This window comes from Trifolium pratense, linkage group LG4 (assembly GCF_020283565.1).
Source record: "Trifolium pratense cultivar HEN17-A07 linkage group LG4, ARS_RC_1.1, whole genome shotgun sequence".
NCBI lineage: Eukaryota > Viridiplantae > Streptophyta > Magnoliopsida > Fabales > Fabaceae > Trifolium > Trifolium pratense.
The window spans coordinates 43,374,453-43,390,670 of record NC_060062.1 but is presented as its reverse complement, the minus strand read 5'-3'; the positions used below and the strand labels follow the sequence as shown (position 1 = coordinate 43,390,670).

The following is a 16,218-nucleotide window of genomic DNA, read 5'->3' as shown; positions in this document are numbered from 1 at the left end:
CATCAAATTTTTCACTATTATCGTTAAATTTGGACACATATCATCTTTCCAAGTGTGGTTTTCGTTTCTCACTGTCCAAATTTAACGGTAATAGTGAAAAATTTGACGGGAGTGACCAACATAGACGGGAGTGACCAACATGAAACCTGCAGAAAAGATAAAAGACCAACTTAAAACTTTTAAAAGATAAGGGACCAACTTAAAACCTAAAATAAAAATAAGGGGAAAAAATGCAATTAAACCTATAATTTATTTCTAGCTACAAAATCTCACACTACTTACTACATTTATCTTTCGACTATCAACTAAAGTCTTCAATACTATTCACTTACATTTTAAACTATAGCATTACTATATCAAAAACTAACACTAACGATAAGATAAAAAAGCTCTTGAAGTGAACAATTATTTGTATTTCTAGAAACAATGAAAATGTCAAAACTCAAAAGAACTATTTTCAATATTTTCAAAGTTACATAATCTTTAACATACATTTCATCTTCTCACCATCATCATTACTCACTCTCTCATTTTTTTTAAGTAGTCTATTAGCTAAAAATTTCACATTTAAAGTGAATAAGACCCTGTTTGGATTAACTTATTTTTGAACTTATGCAAACACCTTATACAATATAAATTAGGTTTTATGCAATATAAGCTATTTTATCATAAACTACATTGACAAACTTATAATAATACATAAAAATTGCATAAGCCGTTTGCATAAGCTTAAAAATAAATTAATCCAAATGGGGCCTAAGTGGGATATCCGGGGTTCGAAATTCACCCCTTACATATATAATGCGATTTTCCTACAAATTGAGCTAAACTCACATAGACATACCCTTAGTTTTTCAACACAAAACAAAATAAAACATATATTTATAAAAATGAAAACAAAACTTATTTTCACAAAATAAACATACCCTTGGTTTTTCAACACAAATTTATGAGAATGTGATTTATGTGATTAACTCATTAATTAAGTGAGCCTCTCCCTATTTGCTCTTCACTCTGCAGAACCCTACTTAAAATTATATAATATAGTCACTATTAGAATAGCATGTAGCTTATATGTGCAGCCACATGCACTACTCTGTACTATTGTGAATTGTCTATTTTCATTTTTCATTTATTTATATAACAATAGGATTAGGAAGTAGGAAGTAGGAAGGAGTACTTACTACTATCAGTTTTCATGTTTATTTCTTCTTCTGCCTATACATACATCATATGCAATCTTCCTTTTAACACATTACTCTCTCTTTCTCTGCCTCTACAATATCTTCTTATTCATCTTAAGGTCGGTTCTATTTAATTTTCACATATTTTGTTTCATTATTTATTCATTTATCTTTCAATTCATAATCTCCATTTCACTTTACACAGTTGTTAAGTGGTCGTGTTGAGGGCCAGAAAATCCATCTCACCATTCATTCTTCCAGGTAATTAACTTCTGCTAATTGGATTAGTTTTGTTTTATTTTTAATTCTAACCACACTTTAATTTCAGTTTTCCTAACTATAAGTAAGATAATTTGAATTTTGAGTTTCTATTCATTGCTGCTTCTTTAATGATATAGTACTATACCTAATAACTTAGTAGATATTAATTAGGAGTAATTACTTATTCATATGTCTTCCTAATTATTAAAAAAAAAAAATATTTATATATATTTTAGCTGAATTAAGAGCATCTAAACATCAAGAAAAAATAAATAAATATCCCAACAATATTGGCACCTTAGTCATTCCGATCTCGTGCCTATATCTCATAAATATTATAATAAAAATAGGAAAAAAAAATGCACGAGGGGGGGGGGGGGGGACTAGGCCTTACCCGTAAGCGAAGAGCTTCATAAAGATAAATGATGAGGAGGAATAGAATGGGTGTGATAAGGTATCTCAACACTTCTAGCTTGTTTATTATTCTTCTTACGTTGTTGTTTAGAAACGTAAGTCATGAACGGTTTCTCTTGCTCTTTCGTTTCGCTCAATACTTGTCTAATAAATTTTATATCGTTCTGAACCACTAGTGAAAGCTCTGTGTTTTGTGTGTCCCGCATATTCTCTAACCACAATTGAGTTCCAGGGATTGCACTATCGGCTTTCTCTGCAAACACGGTCTTATCGGAATTGTCAATTTTTGTGTGTGTGAAAGGAACAATAATATTATTATTATTATTTATATTTTAACTAATGTACTTATATTTATATTTGAGATAATCTAAGGCGGCTTCTAATATGAATAGTGACATAAGTGGCACACGATGCACCATTTGTCGATAACACCATAATAAATACGAATTTTATAAAATTTATCGTTGGATTGAAAGTTTATATCATATAGATCATCCATACATATTTTAAAAAAAATTGAAAATTATTTGATGTGTTATTGAGACCCACCAATATTAACGGTATTTAATAAAAATTCATAAACCGTTAATCTTAATGGGTCCTTAATAACATATCATATGATTTTTAATTTCTTTAAAAATTTGAGTGGAAGATCTATTTGATAGGAACTTTCAATTCAATGATGAATTTTATAAAATTCGTATTCATTATAGTTATTGATAAGTGGTGCACGGACCATGCACCATTTGTCCCAATGTTTCATGTTAGCCAAAACCGTAATCTATATATTGCATCTTTAAAATATGTTTGATAGATTGGATTCCATTATGCAATTTTTTGTTTGGTGAATGAATTGGATGGATGGATTAATCGATCAAATTAATAAGTTTCTCCATGACCGGACTATGCTTTAACAATTCTTTGGTTTTTCATATTTTTGCTACTACTTTGGTGTGAGTTGAGATAAATTATTATCACTATTTCTTATAAAATGTTCAGTTTTGAGGGGCACTCAATGGGACACGCAATCTGACTATCTTTGTTAGGAAAACTTTTGATGCAAAAAGCTGGTCGAACCTTTTGTAGAAGGATCGGCTCTGATACCATTGTTGGATTATGAGAGGTCCGAAGATCTTCACATTTGGCATTATTCAACAAATACATAAGTGAGTTTGACACCTTATTTTAACCCAAAATTATCAAGCATTAGGTGGGTCCTCTCATACTTATAAAACGTTCAATATCAAATGTGAGACTCAACTCACACTTAAAATAACAACATAAAAAGTAAAAATGAAAATCATTATCACATATAAGATCGTTTGATTTGTATGAGATAAGTATTAGACAAAACAATACAAAGCAACGCATGACAAATATTTAATGTATTAAACAAATTTATTTTAGGTAAGCGATAAATAGTTATCTTATGTTTCAGTGAGAGTTCTTTAACCCTGTCCCTCAGTTTATCTAATAGTCATATAAACAGTTTTAAAATAAAAAATAGGCTTTAATGCAGTTTTGATCCCCCTATTTTGAAAAAACTGAACTTTTGATCCCCCTATTTTAAAACTCAGCACTTTTGATCCCCTATTTTAGTTTTTTGTTAGTTTTAGTCTCCCACCTCAATTTGGTCAAACTTTTGCTAATGTGTCATGCTCACTGATGACGTGGCATTGTACATGTGGACAACTTGTTATGATGATGTCAGAAAAATTGGTGACACACAATATTTGACCTATAGAGATGCATGTTTTGCAATGAGATTCCTTAAAGATGACCGTGTTTACATCACTGCAATCAAAGAAGCAAAAGATTGGGGCTCGGGACACTATCTAAGGAAATTGTTTGTCCACATGTACAATGCCACGTCATCAGTGAGCATGACACATAAGCAAAAGTTTGACCAAATTGAGGTGGGGGACTAAAACTAACAAAAAACTAAAATAGGGGGATCAAAAGTGCTGAGTTTTAAAATAGGGGGATCAAAAGTTCAGTTTTTTCAAAATAGGGGGATCAAAACTGCATTAAAGCCTAAAAAATAATACGATAGAAATTGCCATGTTAAATCTCGTACTTTTTAGAAATTGGTCTATGATAGATAAATAGGTTTTGACTATTGACTATTGACTATTGACGTATGTATAGTACTGCGATGACTATTGTTTTTGGTAGCCTACGTGGAAGAATTGAATATATTAATTTCGATGTTAAAAAAGATAAAATTGTAACCTTTTCATGTTTAATAAAAAAGACTATCAGTGTAAGAAGTAAGAAATTTAAAACACACTACAAACCATCTATGAAGTAAAGAAGATGAATTTAATAAAGTTTGATAACTGAGATCGCTACTTAAGTAGAGAATTGTGGAAGGTATCAAATTTATCAATTTTATAACGTCGACTACTTAAATAACGAAAGGGTAAAAATAAAAATGAGTAGGGCGCTCGGCGCGCGAAAAACACCAAAAGAAATTCTCCAGCTTGCATTGCATCTACCCTCTAGTAAAGTCCACTCTAGTTGGGCTTTGGCCCAAATCCACAACAAGAGGTAATTCAAATGTGCAAGTGTAGACCGTAAAAAAAACAAAGTAGTGTAAATAATGTTGTCATTATTTATGCATCAATGTAATTTTTATATAATTATTATATATTATGTATTTCATCTTGCTCCAACTACTTGTCTACGAGACACCTTATGTTGCAATGTATAATGACCAAAATATACTCGTCATCCCATTCCCAGCAACATGATGTTTGTGTTAGCACATCAATCTCACACTTTAAAAGAATCATCCTCAGTTTAAGAGAATAAAGCATTGATAAACACAAATTAACAAAGTACGGACTATGTCGCTCTCTTTAAGACGTTTTACGTCTCTGCCTAAACTTGTGCAAGATAGACAACGTCCAAGAATAAAATAGTATAGTTCAACTATTACGGTTTGGTTTACTGCACTATAGAAAAAATGGTTCAGAATTACACCCAATATGACTATTATGATCTATCTGTTATGGTATGAATACCTACGACCACTCTAAAATAAACAAAAAAGAAAAAATTTCAAAGATGAAGTGAGAAGAAAAAGATCAGAAATAATTCAAAATTTTGGAATTCTTGAGTGAACAAGAAGTCTAAGTGGAGGCCTCTATTTATAGAGGGACTCCAAAATTGAAAAAGAGAGAAAGGTGGGAGTGGATGCACGGCGTATCGGGTCAAATAAAAGACAAATCAATTTATCCTTATTCGAAATTAATACACCACCTGAGTGGTCACCTTCCTTCTTATAATACTACTAAAGTGTGTTGTCCCTCTAATATAGAACTTATTAAACATTTTCAAATTCACACTTCCTACATTAGTTCAAACTTATGTTTATTTCTTGCAACTTCCAACCAAAATCCCTCCAAATTTCAAACCATGTTCCAACACCTACTAACTTAGCACACTAGTAAAAAAAAAAAGTTGAGTCATGCTCAACAAATCCTCCAAATAAAAACTTCATAGACACAACAATTTAACTATGAGATATATTGTGAAACATATTAGAATTAGAATCTCATCAGCCTGATCTCACTTATTTGCACCCCTTGTTAATATATTACTTTAATTTGCTTGCTAAAAATAGCAAACTGATATATTTAGTTATGGAGGGAATATGCTATATATGATCCTATTATATATCTCCCTCTCACCCTTTTTATGTTTGATATGCATTTCATTGAACCAATTATCATCCCAAATGTAATTTTGACCGTTATATATATGAAGCTTCAATTTGTTGCTTCTATATATATGTGGGCTTCACGGTAACAAACATGTCTTTTCTTATGGGATGAGATGAGTAGCTCAACTGATTAAACTAGTTGGGCTAAGGGTTAAGGAGCAGGAGGTCCAGAGTTCAAATCCTAGCAAAGGAGAAAAAATTAATATAACATTGTAATACTAACAACTAACATTGCTTATAAAAAAAAACGTCTTCTCTTATAGATCCAAACTAATCCGCTAAACAGATAGTGGATTGATTAAAAATATTCAAATTCATAAACCGTTTAAGATTTCATACCCCTCAGAGATTCTCGGAATTTTTTTTGAATTATTTTACTATCCGTTACCTAAGTAGAAAACATGAGGTGTGCCGTTGAACCAATTCACTACGGTATATATATATATATATATATATAGACAATGACCATTAGACACAAATAATATCCTCCTCCATCAACTATTTTCCCTCCACTCCAAACAAACAATATCCTACTTAAGTAACAAACAATATATATATATTAACAATGAACGACTATGCGTATGTTTACACACGAAATGACGAAAACTAACAAAAACTAAATAAAATAACAATCAAAAGAAAGAAAAAACAGAAGAGAAATGGAGAGGTGTGTGAACTGAGTGATGAAGAGGGGGTTTTATAGAATTTTTGCTGCCTCTTGATATTGGCCAAAATCATGTGATGAAGCATAAGTGATGAATTAAAATTGGTTACTTGATAGACCTTTGATTGGTACAGAAGACTTGACTACTGATCAGTCTGCTACATAAGTAGTGGAAGTTGTCCGCAAGACAATGGTTTTCAAAAATTTCTTTAGAATTTTTCATTTTTTAACACATTCACGACTTAAATAGTGGAAGAGTAAAATTTCTCATTATAATATAAATGATTTGGGTTCAAAACAAGAGTCCATCCTTTAATTAACCTTTTGGGATTTGTAATCAAAAGTAAAAAATTAAAGTATATCTAATCAGTATATTACTGTGTTGACCACTTAGCATTCCTTGGCACATTATCAGTTTAAACCCTTTAAATTATTCTTTAAACCACTTGTTGTAAGAATTCCATACATGCAAGCCTGATATTTAAGACTTGTAATGACCACCCTTTTGAAAAATTCTTAAAGTTAGGCATGTTGGTAGAAATAGGGATCCGGACATTAGCTAATGTCATCATAAGCATCCCTACATGGCATGAGGTCAATTGGTTGATGATTTGTTCTTCAACTGAAGGGTACTCAATTCAAGACCCAACACCAAGAAAAACAAAGCATCCCTCCATATATTGCAAATCAAACTTTAATAGAAAAATGAGATTTAATGGGCTTAGTCCGAATTTGCTTTAATAGATGATGATCATTGGCCTTGTTTTTAGAGTGTTGGGGTATTTATTGTTCTTTGTTGTAGTTTTTGTGTCTGCTATGTTTTGTTTTAGTATGAGTTTTTTTCCTTTCCTTTGGTTAAAGGGGTTAGCCGAATATGCTCTTTGTAGTGCTAGGCTTTGCTCCATTATTGTATTTTTGCTCTACTTTCCCTTATCTTGGCTCTTCTTGTGCCTTGATTTGTGGTTTAATAAACTTTTAGCCATTCAAAAAAAAAAAAAAAAATGGGCTTAGTCCCTCTTCAATATCAAAAAAAAAAAAAAGATTTAAAATTAAATTACTATTGTTGGGTTTCAAGTGTGAGTGGTTAAGTCCCACATCGACTATGTATGCATGAGAATAATGTTGGATTTATAAGAGGTGGCAGATTAACCTAATGCCTTAAGATTTTGGGTGGAGATGTGGTGTCTCTCTCTCTTTGAGATCCCGGAGCATTGACCCTATTGTTTCTCTCAAGCTCTCCCGCACTCCCTAACAAGTGGTATAAAAGTTGTGCTTCGGCTTGGTGGGGTAGCGGGAGTAGATCTTTTTTTTTTGAAAACTTGGTATCCGGCCTTAGGACCGACTAATCCAAGGGGACCAATCACACCGCCCACTTGCGGGGGCCCATTTAAAGCCAGAGTTTTTTTTTTTGCTCTGTATGGACTTAGCCCACCGAAATTGGCACCGGTGGGAATCGAACCTGAGACCTTGAGAGGAGCATACTCCAAGGGCCCAAGCCAACACCACTCGACCAACCCCAAGTGGGTTTAGCGGGAGTAGATCTTGGTTTTGGATCCACTATATAGGATGTGGGAATTCACATTCGGGGGAAGATTGTTGGGTTTCAAGTGTGGGTGGTTAAGTCCCACATCGACTATGTATGGGAAGAATGTTGAATTTATAAGCAGAGGCGGACCTATGTTGTCTTGAGTGGGTGCACTTGCACACCCTCAAGTTCCTAAATTGATACTAATAATTTCAATTTTATTCTTTTTGCACCCCCTCAAATTTTTAAGTTTGCACCAACTGCACTTTGTTCTTCTCTTCTCGTTACAACTTATCATGGTTTGAGACAACCAACAATAATATTGTTAGTATTATTTTATAAGTGGGTATCTACTTCACTTCTTAAGTCACCTCCATACTTCACTTCGTGGACAAAACTGACGGAAATGACTAACTAATGCAAACAGTGGAAACATAACAGACCAAATTGATACTTTTAAACGTAAATGATCAAATGAAAACCTAAAATAAACGTAAGAGACCAAATATGTAGTTAAGTTTAAATTTTAAATATAATTTGCACCCGCCGACCTGAGGTCCTGGATCCGCCACTGTTTATAAGAGAGGTGACTCATTAACCTAATGCCTTAAGGTTTGGGGTGAAGATATGACGTCTTGCTCTCTTGTGGTCTTAAGCAAAAAATAACTATTTTATTTTCATTTTAGAAAGAAAAAGGCAAAATCAATGTTTTTTAAAAGCCTATTGCGCTAAAACAATTAGAATTACACCAAAAATCATTTTAGGTTTACTAGTCTAATAGTCTAATCTATTTAAGTAAATATAAATAATAATATTATTGTTACTATTATTATTATTATTATATAAGCTTTTGACCTTTTGTATATTTTTGTTTCAAATAAATTTAATAATCTTTTATAAGTAAAAATAAATAATATTGTTCCACCAAAAACTAAATACATAATCTTTTATATGTAATTCAAGCATTCCTTTCCTTCATCCAGTTTTTGCATATCATAAATAATCTATTATTAATTATAGATTAAAATTTAAATAGAATATTATATATTGTGAAGATTCTTAATTTAAAATGTTATGATAGATTCAAAGTAGAATTTATTTATTTATTTATTTATTTATTATTATATTTTAGCGGAAATCTGGTATTCTCTGCACGCAGCTGGAGACTAATCTCTTAAGGTATCATTTGACCTGACTTTTTTTCCTCTTATTTAGAGCTTATGCAAACAACTTGTGCAATTTTTATATATTTATGATAAGTTTGTCAATGTAGTTTATGATAAAATAGCTTATAAAATTACAATTTTCACTAGTGTAAACTTATATAATAGCATAAAACTTAATTTATATTGCATAAACTCTAAAAAAGTTGGGTCAAACGGACTCTAAGTCTTGTGTAGCCCAAATGAGTTGTCTATTTAAATAATATGGTTGTCTTGTCTGTTTAAATATATGTTAGATTCGATTAGATGTTAATATGAAATAAAGTTTTAAGTAAGTTAACATGTCATGCCACACTGCCACACTTTTAGAAAATTATAATTCTTACCTAGAGTTTATGACAAATTAAAGCATACTTGAATAAATCTTAGTATTAAACACATCAGATTTAGATCTTGCAAAATCTAACCTGAACTAGTCTATTTCCATCCATCTCTAAAGCTCCCTGCAATCTGGCTCATATGAAAACAAGACTCTGATAAGCCACTAAATTTTGTCTTATGATGATGAGGAATTTGAATAGTATGCATAAGGTATTAAGTTCGATCTTTGATTTCATTGTAAACAAAAAAAACAAAAACAAGTTTTTGATTTAGTCTTGACCTACCATTTTCAAAACAAGATATTAATCTTATACATAGTACATTACGAAGTAGATAAAAATATTTTTGTGTGCCTTAAAATTTCATTTTTTTTCTTCTTTTTGGTGCGATTCTAGGCACCCCAATACAGTTGCGAGGCAGTTTTTGGTGGATTTGAGTAGTATAATGTAGCTGTGGACCGATTTTTAAGTGGAATCTTGCAAGTTAAAAAGAAACAATTCTTTGGAATCAAAGGCTAATTAGGGATAACCACTTAACCCTTTTCTTATGAGATTCTTGGATTGAAAAATACATTTTAAAGACCTTAAGTAGTTTGGATTCATTGGAGGAAGAATTTAAGTTTTTTCTCTCCCATTTTCTTGTGTGATTGCCATTGAGGTTGAGAGAAAGGATATAATAGCACAAGTCTTGTTCAAAAAAAATTAATAGCACAAGTACTTATCATGCTGTATAGTATAAGTTTATATAAGCTATTTTTTAACAAAAGGTAAAATAAGGTTAAATTATTTTATATATGCTATGTTTTAGAAATTTATATTATTTAGTATGTTTTTTATTTTTTGTTTGACAAACTCTTGATGATTATTTGTTAATGCATCATGAATTTGAGGGGAGGTGTTAGATATTGGGCTTATATTTCTAAGTTAGTATAGTTTAGTCGGTTTAAGTTTGCTATATATATATATTTTCTGTGTAATCCTTATTTTATTAAGCAATTGTTATTCTATGAAATTCTATCCGTGTCTTTATTCTATGGAAACTTTATAGTTAGTTAACACTATGAATTGTTTTCATAATCTATATTGGAGAATTTATGAAAATGAGCTTGAAAAAAGTTCATGTAAATTGTCACAAGCTATTTTCATAAGTGATCCCAATCAGTCTCATAAAACTTACGTCAGTAGATAACCTCAAATAAATCAATCAGAATACGCCAAAGTCCCGCAAAACACGGGAAAAAGCCTTATCCATATTACAAGTTAAGAATTGTTTGTTTCTATCCCTATGATCATTATTAATATACGTTTTCCCTTGAGTTGAGTCAACAGTATAGGTATCTAGCAACAAACAAAAATGAGAGACAGAGTGAAAAGTGTGTGAAAGATAAGTTACATAAAGAAAGAGAGTAAGCAAAGAAAAAACAGATTGTCCTGGTTTTTCAATTATTCACTACTTGCCCTAATAATATCAATCAATCACCCTTTACCCAAAAAGAAAGAGAAGACGACACTGGTTTTTCTATTTGAGGCCAACCAGTCTCTATTTGGTATCTTTCATTTGTGCAAGATACGCTTAAATTAATCATTACTCAAAAACAAACCACTAATCGTTAGGGTTTTTTAGCCCTACCTTGCTAGGGTTTGACAATACTCATCATCACAAATCTTCTCTTCTGCTTAACCTTATCTGCATATTTTTGGATTTGGTGTAATATTGTGTCTCTGATTTCTGGATCCGGGTATATTTCCTCTTCTTCTTGGTTTTGTCATGTTTTTCTTTCTTTCTTATTCATAATTTTTCTACCAATAATCCTTTTTTGGTGAAAACCTAAAAAGGGTTTTGGGTTAAAGGTTTTTAAGCTGAAAATGGTGTTTTTTTTTTTAACATTAGTATTCTTCTTCTTCTTCTTGTTTCTCATAACCTGTCTGGTGAAAGAGTTTGGATTTAGTTACTAATTTACCATATATGAAAGCATTTGCAGTTTTGCAGTGTATTCTAGGGCATCCTGCAAGATTTCTGTGTTTTTTTTTTGGGTATAAACTAAGTTTTTCTTGATTATTTTCTTGATTTTAATTTATTTTTGAATTAAAAAAAAAAGGTGTTGGTTTCATTTTCATTTGTGAGTTTTTGGTAATTTATTTATGGATTTAGGTCTAATAATTAAAGATGTCTCTAACTGTCCAGATCTGAGATCTGGTTTTTCATCATGTTCTCTGGGTGAATTTCTACATTTTTTTTTTTAATGTCAGATGTTGATTGGTAGTTGTTAGAAATGTATGTGGAGTAGTTGAAATGAACCTACAAATATTTATCTCACTCTATATAGGGGATGGTGAGTTTCTAGATTTGGTATATGGGTTTCTGGATTTGGTCCTGGTTTTAGGGCATTTTCTGTTGTCATTTTAGGGGTTTGACTGTTTCTAGGATCCATGGATTGGATGAAATGAGAAGACAGATCAGATGCATCAAATTACAATTCTGATCACAAATGCAGCGTCCAATTATTTCTACTTTTTTGTGAAAAGTATAGCAGTTATCATTCACCATCCAGAAGATTGTTATTGGAGAAGGGTATTTAAAATTATTTCTTCAATTTTTTTTAAGGATTTAATTGATATGCATTGACGGTGTAAAACTGTCAACTAATATCAATCATGTTTTTCGCCACATCACCTCACTTCACACCACTTTCATGACATGGCAAAATGATGGTTATTTATTAGACGATCGTGTAAAATTATTTTACACCGTCAATGCATATCAATTAAACTCTTTTTTTAAACTACAATTTCTTTTTTAGAGTGGAATGGAGATGCAGTACTGACGGTGTAAAACAGTTTTACACTGTTATCCAATAAATAATTATCATTTTGTCATGTCATATCAAGAAAGTAATGTGACGTGACAAAAAATATGATTATAATTTTACATTGTTGGTGGCATATTCCTTTTTCTAAAATTCTATTGATAGGCAATGACTCTCAAAATAGAGACAAATAGGGGATTTGCCCCCTTTTTCACCAAAAAAAAAACTCTCAACAAATAAAATTAGTCATAAATCTTGTATTGCATCCGTACGTAAAATTAGATTTCATTACCATTCTTCCAAAACATTCATAAACAAAGAGACTCTCCTCCATTTTTCATGCTTTTATGCATTTAAGGGTTCGTTCGATCTACAAAATATAAGTACTAGACAGAACAGTACAAGACATAAACATCACAAGACAAACATCTAAGGTATTGAAAAAAATTTTGTACGATATGTTTGGCGGACAAAATGTTAATTTGGTAATTTAGATAACTTGTGCAAAAGACAAAAATTTGTAATTTGTCTCATAGTTTAGTGGGGGACAATAATTTCAGTCCCTTGACCCTTAGTTTATCTAGTACGAGGAATAATTTTTAAAATCAAACACAGGATATCTAAAATTGTCATATTTAGTCCCTATTTTTTTTTCGGATCCAACACACCCTTAGTTGATTTCTTTGTATGTCTCCTATAAATTTATAAGAAATCTCAAATTAGACACACTGTTGATCTAAACTAAAAACTTTTTTTTTGAAATGCTAAAGGATTACTTAATGGTTTATAGAGAAAAAGATACAAAGCTGGATTCAATGATATAAACTTATAACTAAAAATACAATACCATAATTAATAAACAAGGGCACAAGAAAACCTTAATTGACAGGCAGTAAGTAGAAGTAATTAAAATGATTTGGAAAATTAGAAACAAAACAAAACCCAAAAATAAAAATTGGTGCTGTGAAACAGAACAAGGTAATAATTGAAACTTTATAGATTCCTTCTTTGTTTCTTCTCTATGGTAGATAGAAAGACACAATTCAATCAGCCACACCACACGAGAAGGAGTGACAGTGCAGTGCTGATGATACTCTCAGAAAATACAGTATTCATCCTTTCCTTCTTTCTTTGTTGCTTCTATAACATTATTACAAGCCAAAACATCTCTAAAGAACTCCTATGCTATGCTATATGCTATGCAATCTTTGTTCCTATCTTTTTCTTTGTTGACTGCTGACTTTGACTGTGTGCAGTGCATGAAATTGGAATATATGCTATATTTATTTTTCTAAAATGTTCGACCTTCATTTTTCTAAATAATGTCGGACTTAACTCATCTTAAACTTGCAACAACAAGTCTGATACACAATAATTATGAGGAATATTGTTTCGGAAATGCTAGATGTCCCGAAATTATTTTCCCGAAAACTCACGAATTACGTGTTTGGTCCCTCTGACAGTAAACACAGCAAAATGTCTACACAGTTCACATACCGTCACACTATGGGATCCACCGAAAACAATTAATCCTCATCCACAATTTGTTAGATGCAAAAATCATCTCTCCCAACACACTCACCATGCACTTCTTAGTTCCTATGTCAGTCTAAGGGATGCAAAAAATATTTTATAGAACTTGTTTATTACTAGAGAATTTGGGCTATGTCTTTCTCTATAACTATGGTTAATCATAGAAACTCTTTTCCGGTAAAACACAAATAAATCATAGAAACTCTTTTAGGGTATTCTATTGCTTTGAACATAAAAAACAAATTTAGCATGGAAGCATTTTATTTTCTAGAATGGATTAGAGAACAGGCAGAGAGGTTGGTTATAAGGAGAGAAGGTTGCAGAAGGTTGGTGGAAAGTGGAAACAAAATAAAGTGAGAGTGGCAAATTAGAAAAAAAGTTAGTCATGGGGCAATTTATTTGAGTTTGTTTTATTCAGTTAGTACGGAGTATTACTTAAGCGTGTTTTAGGATTTCAATCCAATTAATAATAGTCAATTCGTGATATTCGGGAATTTATTTTTCGGGACATATAGCAATGCTCATATTGTTTTAGTTTGTGTAACAATTTAACATTGGGATGGAGAAATTAAAAGTGATGAATAAGTGTGCATGAGAAACTATGTACGATAATAACTATGATATTTTATTTTATTATTTTGACGTAAATCAGATATCCTCTGCGCGCAACTGCAGAAACTAATCATCGAGTCTTGTGAGATCCAAATGTTTGGCAAACTCTCTGTAATAGTTTTAACACCGTTGAATGCCCAAGTCAGGGATTGAGCTCAGGACCTTGGTTAAGCTAAAAGAGATCCGCGTCATCTCATCTAAGTGCTCTTACGTATAACTATGATATATTTTAAACCGAATGATTGTGAAGTACAAAGAAAAATTAATCTTGAAGATGTGGGAGGAAATTAGAAGTCACATAATCAAAGTATTGAGTGAATGTTGGTTGCGCATAAGTTTAAACACAAGAAATATTAGTTTTGGATTAGAGAAGAAATATTTAACAACAACAAAATGGAACGTTTAGGGACTAATTGATTGCTTTTAATAATAGTTTATGGACAAATTGTTGCATTTTCATAGTACAGGGGCTGCTAACAGACAACTTAACAGAAATCATTGAGTGGGAGAATAATTTAGAGATCTATTATTAGTTGATTTTAATTATTTAGGGATTAAATTGGAGAGAGAGTTATATCTTAGAGATGAAATTAATTATTTATTGAAATGATTTATTTGTAAAATATTTTTACACGTACATTCAATTAAATTAAATCATATAAATGTTTACTCAGATATTTTAAGAACTAATTTATAAAAGTGACATTATAGTGTAATTTAATTAGAGACATATTTTTTTTTTTTTTCGTTTACTATGACATATGTGTTTATCTCCTATTCAAATATTGTTAATTAAGTGTTGTATGAATATATCATGAAATTGACTCATTCATGGCAGGTACATTGTAACTACTAATTAGCTATCATTACATCTGACACAGTAAGGACTCCAATACCTCCCAACTGAGACAACCCTGCATAAAGAATTAAGGCTCTTCTAGTTTATTTTTACATTGGTGGCTAGGGTGGACAGTAAAAAAAGCATAGTGATGAGAAAGTTGAAGGTTGGTTACCGAAAATAACTCAGATGATAGAGACATTGTATATAATACACAGAGATTTAGGTTTGAATTTAGATATTTTACCTTTTTTTAGAGGTTTCGCTCAAGGTTTTAAATTGCGGTCCGCATCCGCAATTGCGGCCGCAATATTGCTGACGCGGTAGCTTCCGCAACTGCATCGCACCGCAATTGCGGTGTGATCCTAATTCACGTGTACTGCCACATCGTAACCGCATCAGACGTTTTTGGTGATGTTCATTCAAATTTTTTCACCAAAAAATAAAATTTATGAACTTCAAATTCTAATTTGTGTCAAATCTAATGAATAATCTTACTTTTAACAATCTCTCAACCGTGTATTTTAAAAATATTCAAATTAGTGTTTATGAATTAAACTAAGACACTATGCAACGGTAGAAAAATAGTGTAGTTACATAGTATTTTTATTTTATATAGCTTATGAAATTTTAAAATGATTTCATGCCGCAACAGCCGCATTGTGTGTTGCAGCAACCGCCATGGCCGCATTCACAACAACCGCAACCGTTATCGCTTCGGCGACCGCAACCGCAATTTAAAACCTTGGTTTCGCTAATTACTTGGCAAAAAAGAAAGAAGAAAAAAAAGAAGGTTGAAGGTTGGATCATTACTCTCAACATAGTTCTAACAACAATAACATTGGCCACTTCAAAATTAAAGGACACAAAATATACACACCAAATATTTTATGCAATCAATAACTCTAATTTGTTAAGCACTTCATCGCTAGGAAATTTCTCACTAGACCTTTTATATGTTAGAGACTTGGAGGACACGTTTACAAAACATCCCAACATAAATTGGACATAATTGTCCCTTACATTTCTTATGTTCTTGAATATATGTCATTGAAATAATCTAGTAGTGTAAGTGTCTCTTTTCAATACTTTAGGTTGTTTCAAGATTTG

At 31.5% G+C, this 16,218-nt stretch overlaps 1 long non-coding RNA gene across 1 annotated transcript; it reads left to right on the top strand.

Annotated features, from left to right (window-relative positions):
• The first annotated feature begins 1,100 nt into the window (after positions 1-1,100).
• On the top strand, positions 1,101-15,495 carry LOC123882055. Its single transcript, XR_006799685.1, has 4 exons — positions 1,101-1,303; positions 1,390-1,445; positions 8,908-8,954; positions 15,109-15,495. It is a non-coding gene; the product is annotated as an uncharacterized LOC123882055 (long non-coding RNA).
• The last annotated feature ends 723 nt before the right edge of the window (positions 15,496-16,218 follow it).